This window comes from Cricetulus griseus, chromosome 3 (assembly GCF_003668045.3).
Source record: "Cricetulus griseus strain 17A/GY chromosome 3, alternate assembly CriGri-PICRH-1.0, whole genome shotgun sequence".
NCBI lineage: Eukaryota > Metazoa > Chordata > Mammalia > Rodentia > Cricetidae > Cricetulus > Cricetulus griseus.
Genome location: NC_048596.1, coordinates 113022354 through 113046722, shown reverse-complemented (window position 1 = coordinate 113046722; position 24369 = coordinate 113022354). Strand labels below are relative to the sequence as shown.

Here is a 24369-nt window from a genome sequence, read left to right as displayed (position 1 = left end):
AAAACTAGCTAAACACTATTTTGGATACTAAACATGCTATCTTAAAATTTTGGACAGTATAATATGGTAGTTTCTGTTTCAAAAATATTTAAGAGTTAAAAACAAAAACGGTCTAGTTTTCATCAATCTATGCATATTTACTGTAACTACCACTTCCAGACCAGTCTGGTCTACAGAGTGAGTTCCAAGACAGCCAAAGATACACAGAGAAACCCCATCTCAAAAAAAAAAAAAAAAAAAAAAAGAATCCACTCCCTTTAAAGAAATAAGTACTAGCCACTTACCTCTTCTTTTAAAACTAAGATGGACAAGCTATTTTTTTGTTGTTCCTTAATGAAGGATCTTTTGTTTTAAATACATCCATAGTAGAATAGATGACAGGATAGTAAAAGGAAAAGAAAGATTTGAAATGAAAACTATTCCAAATCAGTGATTTTTTAGTTCATTTTCATTCTTGAGTGATACTGTCTGTGGCAGTCTTACTTGACACTGAAGAACTAACTGGTAGGCAGCCTCATCTAGAGTGCAGTATATTACCCAGTAAGGTTGTTTGCCTTATGCTCCCAAGCAGACACTTCACACACTTGGATGCAGGATAGACCTTTACACAAGGCCCCAGTCTATCAACTACAGAAACAGTCATTAGCATTTCCACAGCTCAGATAAAGCGTTTTCACACTCTGCCTAATCTCCCTCCAACACAGCTAGGTCTCAGGCTTTTATTAAATGTGAGGAATTCAACAGTTTAGAAATTCAAAACAGGCCACATATAGAAAACTACCTTTACACTCTTCCTATGTCTCATTCTCTTTTCTTCTTGTATCATGGTGATGCTAAATTGTCATGTCTTTTTTTTGGAATGTTCCTCCAAAAAATATCAGAAAGTTGGGCCTTTCCGAAAGGGAAGAACTGTAAATAGCTAGTTAATAAATAAAGTGGAGTAGTGTGAGGGAAAAAAATAATAAAAATCTGGACAAGCACACTTACACTCAAGTCTAGAAAGAAATATTCAGCAAGGCAAGGCATCTGTAACCCCTGCTGCAAGTTCAAAGACACCCTGGGCTACAATGAGCTCCTATCTTAAAACAAGAGCACACAGATTAATTGTAGGAAAGGACTTTGGTTTCAATCCCACTGTGTTAGCTACTCACTTAGGCAATTTTGGACAAATTAGCTAGTCCCACGACTTTTAAGGTTTAAGACTACCAGAGAGAATATTTAGCTCAGAATTAGCAGGCATTATTATTATTCCTAGGTAGTTACAGTTCCAAAGGCAGGAATCCCTAGCTAGACAGGATTGCATGGTCAACAGTGCCTGTCCGCAAAGAATGGTGCAGAGGTCAGCTAGCTGGCTGTTCTAATAATTTAAGTGAAAATCAGTGTGGCTTGTACTAAGGAAGTAAAGAAAAGAAGTGGACAGATCCTACAGATAACTGATTTTTACAGTTAAAACTGTGACTACCTGTGATAAGAGAAATTATCAGAATGACACACATATTCTGTCAAGCATAGGTTGATACATTTGGTGAGCTGGATGACTATGAGTCTCAAGTGCCCCCCCCACCCCAAACACACACATGTACGTACATCTGTCTGGGATTAAGATTCTAGTCTTGGAACCATTAACAGTAAGGATATGTGGCTGGAATGAGAAAAGAATCCTATGAAGCTCCATTACTTACTTGATAGTTACAAGGAGACAAATGGTGCAAAGGACACAGGAGCACAGTGTGATTAAACTCATGGGAAGTTTTTCAAAGCTATCAAGAGTACTAAATGTTACTGAGGAAATCAGTACAGGACAAAAATCCTGGAGGAGAAGAGATCCAGGTGCCTGCTCAGGGCAAGCAGAAGGGAAATGTACAGAGAAGAGCAGATGGATCTTCTCTCATCTACTAAAATACCACTAACCACAAAACTGCTTCAAGTGAACTCTAATCACATCCACACCAAGAAAACCAAATTCATCCAACAGATTCAGATATCAGCTCATAAATGAGCACTTCCTATGTTACCAACAGAAGTTAACCTCCTAAAACACCAAAGGCCACACAGGAAAGACATTTCAGAACTCTAAAATCTGTTATTATACAGAACAAAGAAACCTCATAAATAACAAGCTTCTAGGTTGCCTCAAGTTTTATCAACATACTGCTCATTAAAACTTTTCCTTATATGATTTAGGGGGAAAAAATCATCACATCCCCTGAACTGCCCAACAGGAGGAACTTATACTGCATTTTTAATAGCTTTTTGCATCTTTCCCCAACACCTAGATAAATTTACAAATTCTCTTCTCCCTGTAGTCACTCACACACATTTACTCTTCCCCTGAAGCCACTGAACTAAGAAGGCAGTCCCTACTTGTCAACCAGAGTCCAACAGAGCAGAGATGCAGGAGAGAAAGTGTTCATGATAATAATTTCTTAAAGTTTCAGTGTTCCTCAGAGCACATGAACAGGTATATCCTTACCTTAGCAACTATTAAAATGTAATCAACAGGCATCGCTTAAGTGGCTACTACTAAAATGATTATGTATATAATTACCTTCATCTCTACTTTATGCAGTAAGGTTGAACTGTAAGAAAATCAAACATTTTCTATAACTCAGAATAAGGGAAATATTTATGACAGAAATATAAAAAAATTTAAATGTTTCCTTCTTTTCCAAACATGAAGAAATAAAAACACTTGGGAAAGAAAATCATTCATCAACCATAACAAAAAGTTGGTAAAGACACCCCACCCTGCACCCCCAAACCTCTACCTTCCTGGAAACAAACATCAAAACAAGCATAGCACTAGCAGCTGTGGAAATAATGATACTAAGTCACCAGTAAATTATATGAAAAATTTACAGAAAATAAATTGATTTACAATACAAAATGAGATGGACTGAATCAAGATTATATGTGCTCAACTACTATAGTCCATGCTTATCATTAGGCCTATTAAATAAGTAATTTTGAATTTTGCGTGAAAAAAACTTTGGAATTTATTCGGCAACATCAGTCCACCAGCTCCCAACTCGGTTACAGCCTATCACACCTAGAGACCAGCCACTGATAGCATGGATCAGCCCTCTTTGAAAACAAAGCCTGTCCCTAAGCACAGACATGTCTGGAAACACTGTGCAGGTACAGTTATCTTTTTTTACCTTTAACTGAAAACCTGTAAACACTGAAAAAGTGTTGATACTTAAAAACTTACAACTACACAGATTTTGCCTTTTAAGTATATATATTTTATAGTCTCCAAGTAGAAAAACACAGTTGACAAAGGGTATTTACTTATTACATGTTCAGAAACAGGTAACAATTGCTCTCATTGGGACTCTAAAAATGTTCCTGATGTATTTTCTTAGAAAAAGAGAAGACTGGGTATGGTATAAGCTTACAGGAGCAGCACATACTCAGGAGAGCTGGCACCAACAAAGCCAGTGTAAAATATTAAGCCCTGAACATGCTGAGAGCAATCTACATAATAAATAAATAAAACAGCCAGCAGAGATACACAATTGCTTACTAAAGTAGGTAAAACATTCCCAATTTCCTTCAGCTAATTTTAATATCCAGAAAATAGATTTAGATCTATCTATATCTTGGAAAATGGAGTTTAAAATAGGCTATTTGTTTAGACAAAAACCAACAAGCAACTCAGAGCTGTAAAGGCACAATGCAACAGAAAATTAAGGGCTTACTCCCAGGGAACTCTGAAGCTGTCCTGTGGGTGGCAACAGAAAAGGGCAAAATCTTTCTGGAAAGCAATTTGGCCAGTGAATGTTGACATCCTTTTATCTAACTAGGTAAGCATATTCCACAGGAGACTTTTTTCCTGAATAAATCAGTATTTTGCAAAAAGTATTGTGGTAAACACAAATATATAGTCATTGCAGTACCATTTAAAATAATGAAAAATTAGGAACAATCTAAAGGAAAATATAAGAAAAACCAGATTAGCTTCAGAGGACTACACAACTACCAGAACTAAAACAGTGTTAACATGAGATTTTCAGTACACAATTACTGAAAAATGCAGAAATACAAGCTACAGAGGTAGAGGGAAAAATGAGGCCATGTAATTGTACTGTGAGCACACATGTGACTTCCTGATTGTAGTACAGTATTGTTTAAGCAATAGCCACAGGAGAAAAACATTGATTTTTAAATGCTTCGAGTGATCTGGAATAAGCTGACAGCACACACACACACACACACACACACAACACACACTTTCTCTCTCTCTCTCTGGCTGGAGGACTGGGCTGGCACCTGTGCTGATATTAAAAGGAACTTTTTATCCCTTGATTCCAGAGAGCAAGGGGAACAAGAGAAAAAAAAATACTAAGTCATACTTCTACTTACTTAGGTAATAAATGTTAAGAGAACCATAGCTACTTTTATTAAGTTTGGTAGCCCACCTATAGCTGTTAGAAATATAAACCCATTTTTTACTGTTTTTAAAGGGATGTTAATCACTATCTTCACTTTTCAAAAGATGAATTCTAAAGAAAGCAGTTTTATTTTGTTATATGTAATTTCAATGACCTTTGTACAGACAAAGCTAAAACTACGAGATACTAAATGTCAGCATAGCCCTAAATTTAAAATATACTAGAGTTAAAGGGGGAGTGGTTTACTACGAGGAAAAAAAATCAGTTGGCATTTCTATTTTTTAAAAAGAACAAATTTCTCATTCTTTTAGCAAGTTAACAGTTTAGATTCAAGAAAAAAATGACATCAAGCAGACCTCCTTAAGATGTCATATATAAAAACTGACAAATGACTGCTTCAACATCGATTTTAAGAGAAAAGCCTGTTAGTGAAGATGATCTGATTCAAAGCTTTTTAATGGCACTCACATTGTAAACTAAAAATTATAAAGTCAAGTTTGATTCTTTAAGCACCTATTTCCTGTTCAAACAGCCCTTTTGTTCTGCTTCCCTGCTTAATTTTAATGTTCAGTTTGCATCAGAAAATAGAAACAATGACAAAGCCTAGTATATACAAAAGCATAAAGGAGCAAAAGTATAAAACATAAGATCATTAAAAGATTAGAACAAAAATCCTACCAACAAAACCTCCACAATTTTCTGTTTGCTTCACCTCAGATTAACTTCACTTGAAGCTGTACTCCAAAGCAACCAAACCTGAATACCAAGCTCCACCTCCCGCAATTCTAGTGGCCGAAGAGTCAAATCTCCTCCCTGTTAGTCAGGCTGATAACTGTGATTGGATGCGACTAATATCCATTATTTTAAAGAACTTTTCCTCGCTAGCAGGTTAGGTTAAACACACTAAACCCCTGGATAAGCTGGTTTCTTAAAGAAACAGGCTGTAATGTTTCAGTTTTCCCATCATAAGCGATTTGCTTTCTTTTGTCTGGCTTAAAGTACAATGAAAATTCACAGAAGCATCGGTCATTTACTCAGTGATAAGGTATGTAAGATACATGCTTTTAACATAAACAACGGGGCATTTTTACAAGCCACGAATGTGAAGTTATGCTTTAAACAGATTTTCTCTTTTAACAGAGTTCACATTTTATCTGAAAATTTCAAACAACTACACAAAATCCACAATAAAATCTGCTAGGAACAAAACAGTGTTCTCTAAGATTTAGTGAGAGGACCTTTAAGAAAAACAAACAAAAAAACAAAACCCCCAGCATTCAAACCCTAAATGCTAGAGATTCATTTCTAAGCTATATCCTAAATGCTAAGAGTCACTTCTAAGCTATCTATAAAGCTCACTGACATAGTCCTGGTATCACAACACACTAAAATCCTCAGTGAACCAAAGGTTGCTATTTCCAGTTAAAACTGCTTATTCACTGCAAAAGGAGATCTAAAGACACAAGGCAATTTGTTTAGTGGCACATTCAGGAACAAAGTTAATTTGTTTATTTTCACAGTGCAGAGGGATCTAACTCAGAGCCTCAACCACCCTGCCATGAGTCCCAGGTAGAAAGTTCAGGGAGGTTTACTGTCATTTTTGCCATGTTGTTTTATTTACTTTTTGTTTGTCTAAAACAATTTTGTTTGTCTAAAACAAGAGTCATTATTCTCTATAGCTGAGCCTGGCCTAGAATACACTATGTATTCTTATAGGCAGGAGGCTGCCTTAGACTCCCAAGTGCTGGGAATGAGGGAAATTATTAACAAATGGAGATTTAAAAAAGTGTATTTCCTTTAAGCTATCTAAGAAACTGTGCCTAATGGTATTTTTACTAGACTATGAAGACACCACAAAGGACTTTGACTTTTAAAGAAAAGGCCCACTTACACCTGGCTACATTTGCTGTATTTTATGTTTTGATTAGAACTGCTTACATTTTAGTAGCTTACCTGAAACTTTATTTTGACATCTTAGCATTACCTGATTGACTGGTATTTAAGATGTTTAGTAATACATACTTTTCACTTCTACCAATACTTTAAGCTGATAACAAAGGCAAATTAGGATAAGTTCTTATGTTTTTGTTTGTTTCTTTTATGAGACAAAGTGAAGCTGGTCTTGAACTCCTCCTACTTCTGCCTCCTAAGTTCTAAGACTTCAAACAAGTGGCATCATGCCTGCCATTTACAGTGGGTTCTTAAAATGTTTCCAATACACTTATGGATTAAAGAATTTTAAATTTAAATTTAGTTTTCAAAGTTCAAAATCTTGCAATAATTTCTTTCTCAAAGAAAAACTGTATTGTAGAACAAAAAGCCAACAAAATTGTGTTGAGTACAAAGTCTTTTTAACAAACTGAAAATCCACATAATTGCAACTAGACATGAATATGGAGCAATACCCTGTTGAAGCCCAAACAGCTGCATATTCTATTATGCCCTTTAAGTGGACAAACTGAAAGAGCCAATTCACAGAGGTCTGGTCCCAAGATCCTTTGCAACAACGCATTGCTTTGAATGCCCAGCACTTCTTGAGTCAAGTTCAGGTTTTCTTGCTCGTGTGTGATACCAGTGCAAAACAACATTGGAAGAGAAGTACCACAGCAATCAGCAAAAAGAATACATCTAATCTACAGTGCAGAGTTGAGGAAGACAAGATTGTAGATGACCAAAATGTTTACAAGTAAGTTAGAGAAAAAGAAAGCTAAAAACTGGCAAGCAGGATCAGATTAGTAAATGGCTCAGCAGGTAAAGGCACCTGCCCTAAGTGTGACCCACCAGAGCTCAACCCCATTCGGTTCCTGGGACCTGTGTGGTGGAAGGAAAGAACTGATTCATGCAAGGTGTCCTTTGCCTCCAGGGGTGCTCAAAGTGAGACATGCACTCACATGCACAAAAAAGAAATAAAAATTAATTTAATTAAAAATGACAATAATGGAATTAGTAGGCAGTTGTGAGCACAGAAGAAACTGCTGCTCTAGGGGCAACGTTCACTTCAAAGTGAATTATTTGTAAGGAATAGACACTCATCATGTCAGCATATTACTAACACCAGTCTACTACCAAGACAAAAGAGCCAAGATGTGAGTCAACTGTGTTGGTACATGCCTGTAATCCTAACACAGGGAGGCTGAGAGGCAAGAGGATGACACTTGTGTAAGGCTGGTCTTGACTATATAGCAAGAGGACAGCTTTGACTACACCTTTTGAGATCCTACCTCAAAAAACAAAAAACAAAAAAGGGAGCTGGGGACTTAGTGGCCAAGAAGTGAAAGAACTTCCAGGTGATGATGATCATTGTAGGTGGCACACATTAAAATTAAGGTATTTTATTCTATTTGTAATAGAAGAAGAGAACAACAAAATCAAGTGCAAAGGAGCAGTATCAAATCCAGAAATTACATGACAACAATATCGTGTGGTAAGAACAAGGGGCCTGCATGAAGCTCTAAGAAGCTCTCTGTGTGATACTACCACTTTCTAAACATCAAGTACTCAGAGAATATACTGCATTTTTTTTAATTGGAGCTTAGAGGTTTCCCCAAACCTTACCAGCTCAAAAACAATTCATAAAACAATAAGCCACCACTGAACAACTTGGTCAGCCCAGATTATGATTTAAAAAAAATCCTATATGGGGACAGGGTGGTGGGCAGGGTAACCCAATTAGAGAATGCTTATCCAATGCACAAGGCCCTGGGATTGATCCCAGAACCACATAGGTTTGACCTTCAGTACTATACACAAGGCATGCCAAAAAATCCTAGCACTCAGAAGATGCAAGCAGGAAGATCAGAAATTCAAGGTCATCCTTGGCTATTACTATATAGTGTTAGGCCTGCCCACACTACAGGAGACACTGTCACAAACAAAAAACCTAAAGAATAGCATCCATTGTTGTTCTTACAAAAGCAATTCATCCTAGCACTTTCCCAGAACAGAACTGGTGATGTGCAAAGTCACCAATGAAAAGACCACCCTGACTTCAGCACAACATGCTGGGATCTGTGAGAATAGAGTCTGAAATCAACTATCTATGGAATAAGGAAAACAATTTTCAAAACATATTTCCCTGGCAGACACACATTACCTCCAGTGGTGAGGGATGTGCTTTAGTTTGCAACCCCTGGTGTGGTTTATCTTCTTACTGAGGGTGGTGGAGAGCACAAATGCTCAGAGGTTGGCCATGGCCCATTCAACCACACACTGCACACAAAGGAGACATTAAGAAAATTAAGGCAAACTACAGATAGGAAAAGAACAAACCAAGCTGATAGGAATGAACTCTTTATACAATAGTCAGTAATCTGCTGTTTTAGGTGTGTAAAGAGATTAAACCAGGTCACCAATAAGCACTAATTAAATGGGGATCAAAACAAAAAATGTAAGGAGAAGAAAAGCATTCATAATCCTCATGTATTAAGATGTGTTGTTCTAGGCTACAGGCAAATAATATTGCTTAAAAAGAGGAGTGTGAACAAAACAAATATTCTGTGGGTCTAGATCAACCTGCTAGATGGAAAAAAGAATACCACAGACTGGTAGGTTTTTGTTTTCTCCCTAGATGAATGCCAAAACCAGAAAAAATAAAAGATTAAAAGATAAAGGCTAGTTATTAGATAGCTATCGAAAGAAGACTATCTTGGGTTTTTTGTTTCTGATTTTTTTGAGGCAGGGTTTCACTGTGTTAACAGTCCTGGCTGTTCTAGAACTAGATTTGTAGACCAGGCCTGGCCCTGAATTCAAAGATTCACCTGCCTCTGCCTCCCAAGTGCTGGGATTAAAGGAATGTGACACCACACCTGGCTGTTTTGTTTTTAAAAATAACTTCTGCAAACAAAGCAATCTTACAATTTCTTAAAGCAGAAATTGCACAGATAAATCTCCTGTCACATGTCCTGCTCCTGGAGAGCACCCATAACTGGATGGCTCACAACTGCCAGTAACTACAGCTCCGGGGTATCAGATCTGACAACCCCTCTTCAGGACTCAATGGGCACCTGCATTCACACACTTACAACCACCCTGCCACCCCCTCTTCCCCCATATACATACAGAATCAGACAATAAAATAAATCTTCAAAAGAGTCTCCTGTCATTTACGTTGATGGAGTTGACTTACTGCCTCACTACAGTAACTTCTGAACACCACCTGGACACCACCTTCAACTGTGTCAAGAGTGAGATCATGTCCAAATAAAAACACTGGGTGGTGGTGGTACATGCCTTTAATCCCAGGACTGGGAAGAAGAGGCAGGCGGTACAGAGATTCGTCTCCAGGACAGGCTCCAAAGCCACACAGAGGAAAACAAACATCAAAAAACAACTAGAGCATGAACTTCCAATTTTCTATGAGTCAGAGTAGAACATTAAAGTATTAAAATTGTAACTATGTAACATATACAAATATATATTTAAAGGTCTTTCTAAGTAGTCCTGGCTGTCCTGGAACTTACTGTGTAGATAAGGCTGGCCCAGTCTGCCACTGCCTTGAATGCTGGGATTAAAGTCACCTTTACACCTGGCTACATATTATTTTTAAACTTTCATTCTTGTTTTAAAACAAATGTCAAGTTTGTATTTAAATTCTCACTTGTTAGTCGTGGCTATTTTAATTTCAATAGCTAGGCATGGCTGTTTTTATTAAAGTAATACAGACATTTGCCACATTATTACAAATCAAGATTAATTTTTATTATTACAAAAGACTTCCTATCTCTCTGTCTAATACAAATTAGTAACCACACATGGCTACTGAGTAAATTGTGATTAATGTAAACAAGGAACTTCAGTTTAATATTATATTGTCATTTTAACTACTAAGACAAGGGAGGCTGGTAGTTAGCAGATCATCAAACATGGTACTGGTAGAAGAAAACAGACACTAGAACCATGCTTGATTATGAAAGAAATGCCTACTCTGGGTAAGCTATACAACCAACAGAAAGATAAGGCCTATTTTGTAGTAATAGGAAAGAGTTCTGGAGGAAATCACAACGGAGCAAAGACATTGGAGATAGGTCTGAGTAGGGGAAAAAAACCTAAAAGAAAAAAACAGACAATGAATTAGAAATGGAAAAGAAATGTACTCAGGGCAAAAGAACACCCTTGTTAACAGAGGTCTCCGAAATAAGGGTTGAGCTTATCCCATTCTCCCTCACTCAGCCAACCCCAGGTAATCAAATATGTGTTTTATGTGATGCACTAGCCACCATTCGGGGTGGGGGTGGGGGTAGAGGGGTGGGGGCGGTTTCTCTAACTCTTCAATCTCAGACCAGAATCACAAGACAAGCTTTAGAGCATGGCAGGATGAGAGTGGCTTCAAAAAAGTAAGTTTGTCAGTAGTTTAAAGTTTTGCCAGGCACAATGGCACACACTCAGCGCTTATGAGGGCGAGGCAGGGAGATCGTAAACTGGAGAGCAGCATGGGTTCCACAACAGGAAAGGAGTATCAAAAAGGAGAGAAAAAAAGTTCCATCAAGTTGGTAAAACCAATAAACTACCAAACCCAGGTTAGTACCATTGATTATCAACTGTCACCTCTTCAGAGTCACATGCATGCTAAAAGCACCCAGTTAGTGCCTATTATTTATTTCCAGCACTTTAAAATCTCAACAGTACTATCTGTTGCTTTACTAGCCTCCCTTTCTTATACTTACAAACACCATGAAAGCAAGAACCACAGCTTGGTTATAGTTGTACCCTCAACACTTAACACAGAGGCTGGTGTGAATCAGATGCTCAAAATATTTAAAGGTTTCTATACACGTATGTAGCAGGGTCCAATGCAAGCCTACAGAAAGCATTTGCCCATTGAGTCAGGTCTAGGGTCTGAGAGTGAAGATTCACTTTAGCATGTAAATAAAGGTGTTTTATTATGGAGAACACAAGGGGGTTTTAGCTAAATTTAAATTATTTAGCGCTTGTGTGCAAATGCAAAAGTATGCACAATGAGGTGAAGGTTGAGGGTGCATGTGCCAGGGTATGTCTGGAGGTCAGAGGACAGCTCAGTGGCATTAGTGATTTCCTTCTATCTTTGCATAGGAACTGATGATGAATTCAGGTCAGACTTCTATGGCCTGACCCCAGTCATATTTTTGATAGAATCTAACAACTGTCCAATCATCTAGTCATTTCAATTCACATTTATGTAAAAACACATCTCAGAAGAACACACAAATATGGATCTAAGAAAAAGGAAACTTTAAAGAACTAAAAGAGGCACCAGAGAGATGACTGAGAAATTAAGAAAGAGCCAGTATGGCTCTTAGAGATGATCTGAGTTCACTTTTCAGCATCCACACCCACACTGGGCAGCTCATAACCACCTGTAACTCCAGCTCCTCCAGGGAAATGCAATGCCTCTGGCCTCCAATGACACCTACACACTCATGTACACACTACCCCCATTAAAAAATAATAATAAATATTAGGAAAGAATTAAAAGTTATCTCAGAAGGAGACTACTTTAAATATAAAAGCAAAGTCAAGTCATAAAAATTTAACTGTTGTGCTGGCAAGATGGCTCAGTGGGAAAAGTTGTTTGCTATATAAGCCTGATAGCTTGAGTTTAATCCTGCAAATCCAAAGTCATATTCTGACTTCCATACATGTTTTGTTCCATGTATGCATGTATGCACTTGCCACCTACATCATACACACAATAGTAGTTTGTTTGTTTGTTTTAATGTTAAGTGTTGGGCTAGAGAGATGGATCAGTGACTAAGACTGACTACTGCTCTTATCTTTAAACGGTAAGCATTAACCAAGATATTTTAAAAATTCAAGGATGGAAACATGGGTTAGGGAGGAAGAAAAATGAGGAAGGCCTGTAAGCAAATACAAGGCAAATGAAGAGCCAGGAAAAATATTTGCAATACAGAGCAAAAGGCTGCTATCCTAGATAGATAAAAGGCCCAATAATAAAGATCTTACAAGTATAAACACCGAATCATGGACAACCTGAATTAGGACACAGTACAAGTGGATAGTGTACATCATCTCCAAAAGCACAAAATACCCTACATATAATCTTTCACATTCACAGTCATCTCATATTGAAAGCATCGGTTTTTGTTTGTTTTCTTTTCTAGACAGGATTTCTCTGTAGCCCTGGCACTCCCTTTGTAGAACAGACTGGCCTTGAATTCAGAGATCCGCCTGCCTCTGCCTCCCGAGTTCTGGGATTAAAGGCGTGTGCCAACTGCCCAGTTTGTGAAATATATTTTTATTTGATCTAATACATACATATATATCATATATATATATATATATATGATATATATACACACACATATATAAAAGTCTTTCTCTTGTTATATGGCTATAAGAAAATTTTAAATTACTTAACATGGTTCTGATTTGCAATTTGCATTGTACTTCTATTGAGATAGCCAGTGTGGGTTATATAAACCACAGTAAAACTGTGTCTGAATTTTATCTCATGGATTGAAAAGTCACTGAAGGACTTTGAGCCTGGGAGTACCATAATCTATAAACACATTCAGGGCTGGCAAGATGGCTCAAGTGGGTAAAAGTTCTTGCTATGCAAACCTGATGACCTGAGTTTGATCTCAAGAACCCATGTAAACATGAAAGGGGAGAACTGACTCTATGAATCCACCCTCTGACCTCCACACTCACATGCTCCCACTCATACCCATCTCACACACTCCTACACACAAAGGTTGTTTTTTTTTTTTTTTCTTAAATACAATACAGTCATATTACTCACACACACAATCTGAGAAATTCAGGAAATACTGCTCCTTAATTTATTTGGAGTACACCCTGGACCTTTTTGTTTGTTTGTTTGTTTGTTTGTTTGAGACAGGGTTTCTCTGTATTGTTTTGGAGCCTGTCCAGGAACTCCCTTGGTAGTCCAGTCTGGACTCGAACTCAAGGAGATCCGCCTGTCTCTGCCTCAGAGTGCTAGGATTAAAGATGTGAGCCACCATCGCCCAGCACCCTGGACCATTCTTAACCCTAAAAAATACTTCAGTGTGTGGCTGACAAGTCTTAAAATACCTACTGCAACAAGTACATATCCTTCTCAAAATTTGTGGAGTGACTCGGGGGTCCTATGTTTCCCTTACAGGCTTTGTCCTCTGGCAGATACTCCCCTCCACCAAAGCTTGTGCCAACTAGGTAGAGAAAGCTTAGTACAAGTTTCTTTTGCAAGAGTGTTTTAAGGCAACAAAGATTCCTCAATAATCTGCCAAAGGCTGCAAGGAGGGGAGGAGTGGTGAAGAACAGAAAGGGTGTATTTACAAAACAAGTGTTTTCTCCAACTTGCTAGTTTTGCACTGAAAGGGTACCAAACTGTTCCAGATTTCCCACAATCTGTTTGAAGGGATTCAGTGTAAAGAGATTAACAGGAATCTTAGTTCCTCATGCAAATATAACAACTAGGATCTGACCTCCAGGACAATGAGTCTTCCTGACTAAGGAAGCAGAATCTTGGCGTTTTCACTCACTTATTTCTTTCTGTTTTAATCCTGCCTGATTGCCTAAAACTTTCTCCTAGGATCTACAGTATTTACTTTAGACAGACAACTTGTGCAACTACAGCTGCAAGAAAAGTTCGCAGGGTACATTTGTTAGAAGCAAAACAAGAAACACTATCGCCAACACTGGGGTTAAGATGAACACATCATTAAAAAGCAATGAAATGTATGAACCACAACCATATACTGTCAAAAGTTCAAGGACCCTTGAACATGCATGACAAGGTTTGAAGAGATGAGTATGTGATAAAACTATTTTTAAAAAGGCCAGAGAATCATAAACAAAACCCACAAGTCTAGAATGTTTACCTCAGTCAGAAACAGTAAGCTGGAGAAGGTCAGATAAGAAACTCATGCATACATACAAGTTTGGATAATGTTCTAGTTCTTGCTTTGGGGTGAGGAGTCTGGAATTTTCATTGTTTTCCCTTTTTATAGTACATCATGTTTTGTACTCCCTTGGCCATTAACCATTACTTTTAAGACTTTGCGATATAACTCACATATCATAAACTACAGATTTAAAATCTAGAGTTTTGACTTAACACAGGAAAGTATGGCTGCAGTCAAAATAATGCACCTAACCTGAACTTCTCATATCGGTGCGTCTTACCCCTCTTTACATCTTTTTAGAAGAAAACTAAGACAACCTGCTTTGTACAACTAAATATTCATGGCTTACCAGAAAATTGCCCCAGTAGGCCTGGGGACAATACATAAAACAGCAATTGCCATAAAATACTACATAAATAATCTCAAAAGCCTGCGTGGCATTTCATATTAGGAAAAAAGATAAATTTCGAATCTAGTTTCCAAGTGGCGTTTCATTTTGTTTTTTTTTTTTTTCGGAGCCACCAGGTGCTGACGACTGAGCATGCACGGCTTGGAGGTGACCCCAAGGCCCCAACTCCCTCACACGGGTGACAAACTGGATGATGACGACAAATCCCAGAGCTTTGATAGAGTTAAAATGACTTCAGACGCCACACACCGCGGACCTTGTTTACGCATCAAACAGTGAGAAACTTGAAAATGCTCACCGAGGAGCAGAGAGATTGGAATCAAGGAGACTCCACCTGAGTCTTCCCCAGCCTCAGCCGACAAAAGGGACGTGGGGACACAGCTCAGCCGGCCGCAGCTGCTCCGAACCGGCCCCAGGCGCGCCCACCACGACCCCGGCGCGCGCCCGGGGAGCCCGGGACCGCGCCCCGCCGGGACCGCGCCCTCCGCTCGCCGCCGCGAGGCCACCTGCTGCGCCGCCCGCCGCTTCCGGCTCCCAAGCCACCCGGAGGCTGCGCCCGCCGCTGCCCGCGCTCCTCACCTGGCGGCGGCCCTCTCCGCCGGACGCGCTGCCGCCGCCGCCGCCGCCGCCTCTCGCCGCCGCTGAGTGAGGACAGGTGAGGCCGCCGATACCCCACTCGCTCCGGCCCGCCGCCGCCGGCCCTCCGTCCGCTGTTTATTAAACTTTTCTGTTTGGCTGCTCGGCCTGTGACGCGGCTTTCGGGGAGCGCCCGCGATTGGTTCGCTACGCGCGCTGACGCGGCAGTCCCAGCCCGCTGCCTAATTATGACCGGCCCGGGCGGGGCCGCGGGCCGGCGGCGGCGTGGGGGCGGGGCTGACACTCGGAGAGTGAGACTATTGGTCAAGGCATCGGAGGGGCGTGCCACAGAAACGCTACTCTTTTCTTGGCCACGCCCCTGCCTCCTGGGGTGTCTGCTAGCTGGGTTTGTTTTCCCGGTTGGCGCTACGGGGGTGGGAGTGTCCTGCGCAGTCTTGGGGAGGGGGGGGTCCGATGACGTAGGTCCGGACTCTGTAGCCCCTCAGGGAGTGGCTGCCCATGACTGAACTGGTGTCCACCTGAGTAGTATGAGAGGAAATCTTGAGGTTCTATTGCTCTGGCCCCCAGAGTAAAGTCCGAGGTCTGAACTCTGCCCTGCCCAAAGCGAAGGCTTACTGAGAGCGAGACTGGAGGCGTGCGTGTGGTATGTTGTGCAAAGCGCACCTGCAAACACGGGCTCTAGAAGCCCCCTGGACCCTTAGGGGAGCAAGTGTGATGTTGAGAGCGGCTCTCCCGAGATTCCCTAGCCCAAGCAGGAGTGCCAAGAACCCTGTCTTTATTTTGAAATTCTAGTTATTTTGATAATCTTGGGGTTGTGCGTTAATTTTGGTGTTTTAAAATGTTTATTTTGGTCATTGCCCCCTTACTTATGTTCCTGAAGTTTCTGCCCTACTTTTACAGTAGTAGGGCTCATGGCTGTAAGGATTAGGATACAGCTGATCATGTGCGGTTTGGCCGGCTTTCTGTGGTCTTGTAGAATGACAGGATAGTTGGAGTGGGGGACACGATGGAAGTCAGGAAGAGTTCTTCGAGGAAGAGGTAATTTTTGAAAAATTCTGACGACTTCTTGGAGGGCATGAGAGAAACACACAATGCTCTTGTGTGGTGACAGAGTGGGGCAGGGTATTCTAAAATAAACTGGTAATGCTAAGCATGGCCAGCCATGGTGGCCTATGCCTTTTGTATTCTGCCCTTGGGACAGGCATATCTCTGAGTTCGAGGTCATCCTGGAGTACCTAACAAGTTCCAGGAAGGCCGGAGCTACTTAGTGAAACGCAGCCCCAAATAAATACAAATAAAGCTAAGCCTACTGCATGAAGTCAGAGCAGAACTGAAGGTCCTTACCCAGCTCCTAAGGGTATTCTAGGGGTGTTATTGAGAAGCATTCAACTTCCAATCAGGATGTCTGTTTAGGGCTGGAGCAGTGGCTCAGCAGTTAAGAGCACTTGCTGCTTTTGTGGAAGACCTAGGTTCCAGCATCCACATAATGGCTCACAATTGCCAAAACACTTGAAAATAAATCTTTAAAGCCAGGTGTGGTGACTCATGCCTTTAATCCCATCACTAGAGAGGCAGAGGCAGGTGGATTTCTGTGATTTCAAGGCCAGTCTGGTCTATAGAGGGAATTCCTAGACAATGGAGAGAAACCTAGTCCAAAAACAAAACTAACTCACCCCCTCCCCAAATCACCAAGAGGATTTTGCACAAGAGGATGGTGGAGACAAGACTGTAAGGTAGACTGAGGGCTGTTTTTTGGTTCAATTATGGCAGGCCTAAAAAGCCAAAGTGAGTAGTTACTTTTTTTAGTGGGAAATGAAAAAAAAAAAAAGAAAAGAAAACCTCTTAGAACTGAGAAGGAACCAAAAGGTGCATCCTAACAACTGAAAGATGCTACAAATGTCAGGAGTCATTCTGCAGCCTGGAATCCTTTCAGGGTTCACTAGTTTCTGGCCATTGGGTAGAAATTCTATATGAAAAGAATGTAGAATTTGGGCTGGAGTTTAAACTGTTGCTCAGGCACATTTTGACTTACTGCATTGAGCCATGTCTAATCTTTCTAGGTCCTTGCTTTTCTACCCATTGGGAAACTGTCAATGAATGAAGTAAAGATTCCCCACCTCTATAAAGTTAATTCTAATGGAGGGCGTGCAAATAAACCTAACAGGAAACATCTGTGTGGTGTGAATTATAAGGTAATAGGTGACCTAGATGGAGAAGGTAACCATCTAACTGGAGGCTTCAAGGCTGTGGCACCAAGCACAGTAGTCAGGACAGGGAAGAGAAAGTTTGAACAAAATTATGAGTGGAGAGAGTGTCCTGGGGAGGATTCCAGTGTGTGTGGACTGAGAAGCACCATTCTCAAGCCAGGAACATCAAAAAGCCTTGTGTTGGTGGGTCCTGTGATCTGAAAGATGAAGAAATTGTGAACTAGGTGAACCTGTGAGGTTTGTTTCTTACTGTAAGCTAAATGGACCAGCACAGGATTTTGAACAGAAAAGTAACATGGAACACTTTAGAATTTAAAGGATAATTCTATGTTAAAAGCAGTCCCAAGTACACCAGTGTTATCAGCAGGATCTCTATATGAAGATTTTTGTCTGACTCCATGTAAGAGATGATAGTGATTTACACCAGGGTGGCAACAAGGAAGGTCACAGGAAGAGACCAAATTCTGGTTCTATTTTAAAAGTAGAGCCAACAGAGTTTCCTGGTAGGATGATACATTTTTACTCACATAGAATGTGGAGTGAAAGAGACGTGAATCAGGTGAGATAGAGTTTTGGCTTGTGCAACTGAGAGGTAGAGCAAGAGAGATTGGAGATTACAGCACATCAAAGCAGAAGGTAAGATCACTAGGTGGATATCTGGCATGTTTCTGGCTTTTGGAACCTATAGATGAAGGGACCCAGCTTGAAGAGGTAGTAGACCCTTGAGGGTACCCTACCCTCTAGCTCCCTTCATGCCTTTCTCTGATTCTCTGATTTTCATCCACACTGAGCTGAAGGTCAGTCATTCAGTCCTAGTGTATAGGTCCAATACCTCATGAATAGACCCTCTGAAACCGGGAGTCTAATTAAATCTTAAACTGTTTATGTCAAGTGTTTGGCCATCACAACAAAAAGTAATATAATCTTCCTTCTTTCCAAATCTTTCCCACACCCCAGCCCTAGGCAACTACTAATGGAATTATAACTTGATGCATGGCTACTTTCACCCAAGGTGATATTTGCAAGGTCCATTCATGCTTTACATCAGTGCTGTATGTCCTTTCTACTGCTGAGTAATATGTCATTGTATTTAACATACCATGTTTTATTTATCCGTTAGTTAACAAATGGACATTTGAGTTGCTTCTTTCCAGTTGGGAACAAAATAAATAATGCCATTGTGAATATTTCTAAGTTTTAGTGGTAACATATATTTGCATCTTCTCTCTTTCTCTCTCTCCCTCCTCCCCCCCCATTTTCTTTTTCTTTTTCTTTTTTCAAGACTTTCTTTCTGAAGCTCTGGCTTTCCTGAAACTCACTCTGTAGACCAGACTGGCCTTGAACTCAGAGATCGACCTGCCTCTCCTCCTCAGTGCTGGGATTAAAGGTATATGTCACCACTGCTTGGTTGTGCATTTCTCTTGAGTATATGAGCCAAATTCGTGGGTCATATGGTAAGATTATTTTTCCCTTTTATTGAAAATAGTTTTTTTCACATAATATATTCTCATTATGGGTTCCCCTCCCTCTGCTCCGTCTACTTACCCTCCACCTCCTCTCCCATCTGGATTCATCCTTTTCTGTCATTCATTAGAAAACAGTTACTGGACAGTGGTGGCACACGGACTTTAATCCCAGCACTTGGTAGGCAGAGGCAGGCAGATCTCAGTGCATTCAGGGCCAGTATGGTTCCAGGACAAGCAAGTTCCAGGCCTGCCAGGACTGTTATACAGAGAAACCCCAGGACCATCTCGAAAAAAAAATCAAAACAAAACAAAAACAAAAAACAAAAAAAAAAAAGAAAGAAAACAAACAGGTTTCTAAGGGATAATAAATATATAATAAAACAAAATGCTAGCATATTGGAATTTGGCTAAACAAAGAAACAGAAGGTAAAGAGCCCAAGAAAAGCTCACAAGCTGAGACCCACCCATTTCCACACTCGGGAATCCCATAAACACACTAAACTGGAAGCCACAATATATACGCAGAGGGTCTGAAACAGACCTGTGCAGGCTTTGTACATGCTGCTGCAATCTGAGTTCGTATGAGCTTTGTTAGAATGATGATTTAGTTCATGTGAGCTTTGTTTATTTTGATTTAAAGGACCCTGTTTTCTCCATACCTTCTGACTCTTACAGTCTTTTCCCCCTCCTCTTCCATACAGGTCCATGAGCTCTGAGGGGAGGGATTTGATAGAGACATCCCATGTAGGGCAGAATGTTCCCAAGTTCTTTGATTACCTGCAAACTATCTGTCTGTGGGTCTCTATTTGTTCCCATCTGCTTCAGGAGGCTTCTCTGATGATGGTTGAGCAAGGCACTGATCTATGAGTATAGCAGGGTGTCATCAGAAGTCATTTTATTGCTACAGTTTTTTGTTTGTTCATTTGTTTGAACAGTAGTATTTGGTTTTACCCTAGGTCCCTGTGCTGTCTAATCTCAGATTCATGGTCACCCAAACTGCATTGGGTATGGGTTCAATCTTGTGGAGTGGGCCTTCAGTCTAATCAGATATTGGTTGATCACTGTGCTGGTTTGAATAATAATGGCTCCTATAGTCTCATATTTGAATGTTTGGTCACAAAGGAGTGTTACTACTAGGAGGTTGAACCTTGTTGGGGTAGGTGTGGCCTTGTTGGAGGAAGTGTGTTACTGGGAGATGAGCTTTGTAGTTTCAAATGCTCAAGCTAAACTCAGTGTCTCTATCTTCCTGCTACCTGCCAATCCAGGTGTAGAACTCTAGGCTCTTTTTCCAGCAACATACTTCCTGCCATGATGATAATGAACTAAAGCTCTCAGCCTAAGCCAGCCCCATTTACATATTTTCCATTGAAAAGATGTCTCGGTGGTCATGGTGTCTTTACTCCCACACATTTTGTGCCACCCATTGCCCTAGCATGACAATCCTGCAGGCAGGACAGCATTGTAATCAAAGGGCTTTGGGCTGGCTTGGTGTTTATATTTCTCTTTTGCTAGCACTCAGAGCGATGAAGGCTCTATGTAGGTAACAACTCCATTTCTCCATGTTCAATGAGTAGGTGTTGGGTGTTATCTTTAGCAATGGAGCCTTGCTCTCAGTTTGTAGAGAAAAATTTATAAGTCGTAGACTGTTTGGTGATTCCCATAGGACCCCTTTGGCCAACAACTCAATTCCAATACTGGAAACTCCATTTGGTGGCAAGAGATAATCTAGTTGGGATTCAGACTCTCCCTTTATTTGGCAATTTCATTTAGATAACTTTCTTTTTATTTTGGTGGGGGGGAGTTGAGACAGGGTTTCTCTGTACAGCTTTGGAGCCTATCCTGGCACTCGCTCTGTAGACCAGGCTGGCTGTGAACTCACAGAGATCCGCCTGCCTCTGCCTCCCGAGTGCTAGGATCAAAGGCGTGTGCCACCAATACCTGGCCATTTAGATCACTTTCATATGTTTATATATTTTAGAAAATTTCTACTGTTTTAGGTTTCCCCCTCCCCCTCCCCTCTTGGTCTTCCCATCCAGCACTCCCAGTCTGTCCATATATAACTATCTATTTCCCTTTTCTAATGAGATCTATCCTCCTAGCCCCTTACTCTGTGGTTCTATGGATTGTATCTTGGTTATCATTGACTTAACAGCTAATATCCACATATAAGTGGATACATACCATATTTGTTTTTCTGTGTGTGAAATACCTCACTCAGGATGATTTTTTTTTAGTTGCATCCATTTATCTGCAAGCTTCATGATGTCATTTTTTTTCCTTTGTTTGTTTTTTCCAAGACAGGGCTTTTCTATATAGCTTTGGAGCATGTCATGCAACTCACTCTGTAGACCAGGCTGGCCTCAAACTCACAGAGATCCGCCTGCCTCTGCCTCTTGAGTGCTGGGATTAAAGTGAGTAACACCACCAACCAGTTTATGATGTCATTTTTTATTGACTGAGTCATACTCCACTGTATAAATGTACTACATTTTCTTCTTTTTTTCTTTCTTTCTTTCTTTCTTTCTTTTAATTTTTTGTGATTTTTTTTATTAGTTCAAATTAGGAACAAGCTTGTTTCACATGTCAATCCCTTCTTACTCTCCCTCCCCTCCCCCAACCCCTCTCCCCCTACCTCTGACCTAACCCCCACCCCATCCACCCTCCACTCCCCAGGCAGGGTAGGGCCCTCGATGGGGGCTCCCCAAAGTCCACCACATCATCCTGGGCCGGGCCTAGGCCCTCTCACATGTGTGCAGGCCGAGAGTGCATCCCTTCACATGGAATGGGCCCTTAAAGTCCCTTCTTACACCAGGGAAAAATACTAATCCACTACCAGGGCCTCCCTAGAGTGCAGAGCCCTCCTAGTTGATATCCATGTTCAGGGGTCTGGATCAGTCCTGTACTGGCCTCCCAGACAGCAGTCTGGGGTCCATGTGCTCCCCCTTGTACAGGCCAGCTGTTTCTGTGGGTTTCACCAGCCTGGTACTGACCCCTTTAATCTTCATTCCTCCCTCACTGCAACTAAGTTCCAGAGTTCAGTTCAGTGTATATCTGTGGGTGTCTGCCTCTGTTTCCATCAGCCACTGGATGAGGACTCTAGGATGGCATAAAAAGTAGTCCTCAGTCTCATTATAGGGGAAGGGCATTTAGGTTATCCTCTCTACCATTGCCTAGATTGTCAGTTCGTGTCATCCTTGTAGGTCTCTGGAAATCCCCGAGTGCCAGATCTCTCCTTGGACCTATAATGGCTCCCTCTAATATGGTATCTCTCATCCTGCTCTCCTCTATTCTTCCCCCAACTCAATATTTCTGCTCCTCCATTTCCTCCTCCCCCCTCCTCTTCTCCTCGTCTCATTCTGGCAGCTCCCTCTCCCCTACCCTCATGTTCCCAATTAGCTCAGGAGTTCCTGCCCCTTCCCATTCTCTGGGGATCATGCATTTTTCCCTTAAAGTCCTTCTTGTTTCCTAGTTTCTTTGGTGAAGAGGATTGTAGGCTGGTAATCCTTTGCTCTATGTCTAAAATTCATATATGAGTGAGTACATACCATGTTTGTCTTTTTGTGACTGGATTACCTCACTCAGGATGGTTTCTTCTAGTTCCATCCATTTGCCTTGGAATTTCAAGATTCCATTGCTTTTTTCTGCTGAGTAGTATTCCATTGTATAAATGATTGATTTTTGTTTGAAGTCTAATTTGTTGGATATTAGAATTGCTACTTCCACTTGTTTCTTGGGCCCATTTGATTGGAAAATCTTTTCCCAACCCTTTACCCTGAGGTAACACCTGTCTTTGAAGTTGAGGTGTGTTTCTTGTATACAGTAGAAGGATGGATTCTGTCTTCATATCCTCTGTGTTTCAGATCTTGCTGGTGTGGAGTCCCTAGATTCTGGTGGTGTCATATTGGTTTTTCTTTTGTTTAGTGTGTTCTTACTCTGTTTTCTTCCCATCCCTTTTTCCAGTGAGTGCAGGTGGGGGTCTCTCCCTCTCTGGTGGCAGGCTGAGGGCTCAGCCTCTGGTGGCAGCTGGATGGCAGAGGGCAGTGGGTGGACAAGGCAGGGGTGTTTCCGGACTCAGGGTGGGCATTCCTGGTCTGGGAAGGTCCACTTTTGCCTGGGTAGGCTCAGGTAGAAGCGAGCAGGGGTTGATGGGGGAGGTTCCGGGGACAGAGCAGCACCCAGACTCACCTGAGACTCATGTGCCTGCCACAGGACACAGGGCAGAATGTAGACAGTGGTGAGGTGTGCCCTACTGCATTTTCTTTATCTATTCATCTGTTGAAGGATATCTAGGCTGTTTCTAGTTCTGCTATTATGATGAACATGGATGATAAAGTATTTCTGTAGTAGATATAGAGTCCTTTGAATATATGTCCAAGAGTGGTACAGTTGAATGTCGACGTAGATTATTTTCAGGCTTTTGAGGAACCATCACACTGAATCCCATAGTAACTGGAGTAGTTTTCACTTCTAGCAGAAATTAATAACTGTTCCCCTTATCCCACATCCTCACCAACATAGCTTATGTTATTGATCTTGGCCATTCTGACTGGGTTAAGAAGACATCTCAATATAGTTTTGATTTGCATTTTCTCTAAGTGTTTCTCAGTCCTTTGGGTTTCTGCTTTCAATAATTCGGTTGAGATCTGTACTCCAGCTTTGCCATGGTGGCATATGCCTTTAATCCCAGCACTCAGGAGGCAGAGGCAGGCAGATCTCTGTGAGTTGGAGACCAGCCTGTCTCAACGCCCCCCCCCCAAATCTGTACTCCAGATTTTAATTGAGTTGCATATTTGTCTTGATATGTAGTTTCTTGAGGTGTTCATATATTTTGGATATTAGTCCTCTGTCAGATGTGTAGTTGATAAAAATCTTTCCCCATTCTGTAGCCTGCTGCTTTGTCCATTTGATGATGTCCTTTGCCTTACAGAAGCTTTTCAGTTTCATGAGGTTCCATTTATTAACTGTTGCTCTTACTGCCTGTACTAATGGTGTTCTGCTCAGAAAGTTTTCCTGTGCCAATGAGTTCAAGTCTACTTACCATATTCTTTCCTAACAGGCTCAGTGTGTCTGGTTTTATGTTTAGGTCTTTGATCCATTTGGAGCTGAGTTTTGTGCAGGGTGATGTGTATGAGTCTATTTGGATTCTTCTACATGCTGACATTCAGTTATGCCAGGACAATTTGTTGTTGTTGTTGGGTTTTTTTTTCTTTCTTTCTTTCTTTTGGTTTTTTGAGACAGGGTTTCTCTGTGTAGCTTTGGAGCCTATCTTGGCACTCGCTCTGGAGACCAGGCTGGCCTCGGAACTCACAGAGATCCTTCTGCCTCTGCCTCTGCCTCTCGAGTGCTGGGATTAAAGGCGTTCACCACCAACGCCCGGCCCAGCACAATTTGTTGAAGACGCTTTCTTTTCCCCATTGTATGATTTTTGCTTCTTTGTCAAAAATCAGGTGTCCT

At 41.0% G+C, this 24369-nt stretch overlaps 1 protein-coding gene and 1 long non-coding RNA gene across 8 annotated transcripts in view; one reads left to right on the top strand and one right to left on the bottom strand.

Annotated features, from left to right (window-relative positions):
• The window catches only part of Zfand6 (zinc finger AN1-type containing 6), a 67206-nt gene extending 51830 nt beyond the window's left edge, over positions 1-15376 (bottom strand). For 2 of the 7 annotated variants that reach the window (XM_027407580.2, XM_027407579.2), the window contains exon 1: positions 15225-15376. The gene's annotated coding sequence lies outside the window, so the exon portion shown is untranslated. Of the gene's footprint in view, positions 1-5072; positions 5190-14943; positions 15066-15224 lie in introns of those variants that run through there. The other 5 variants (XM_027407574.2, XM_035442407.1, XM_027407578.2 and 2 more) reach the window with 5 other exon arrangements.
• A 337-nt stretch (positions 15377-15713) lies between these two features.
• LOC103163126 overlaps positions 15714-24369 on the top strand; it is a 54046-nt gene continuing 45390 nt past the window's right edge. Inside the window, exon 1 of the long non-coding RNA XR_003483806.2 lies at positions 15714-15885. This is a non-coding gene — a long non-coding RNA (uncharacterized LOC103163126). The remainder of the gene's footprint in view (positions 15886-24369) is intronic.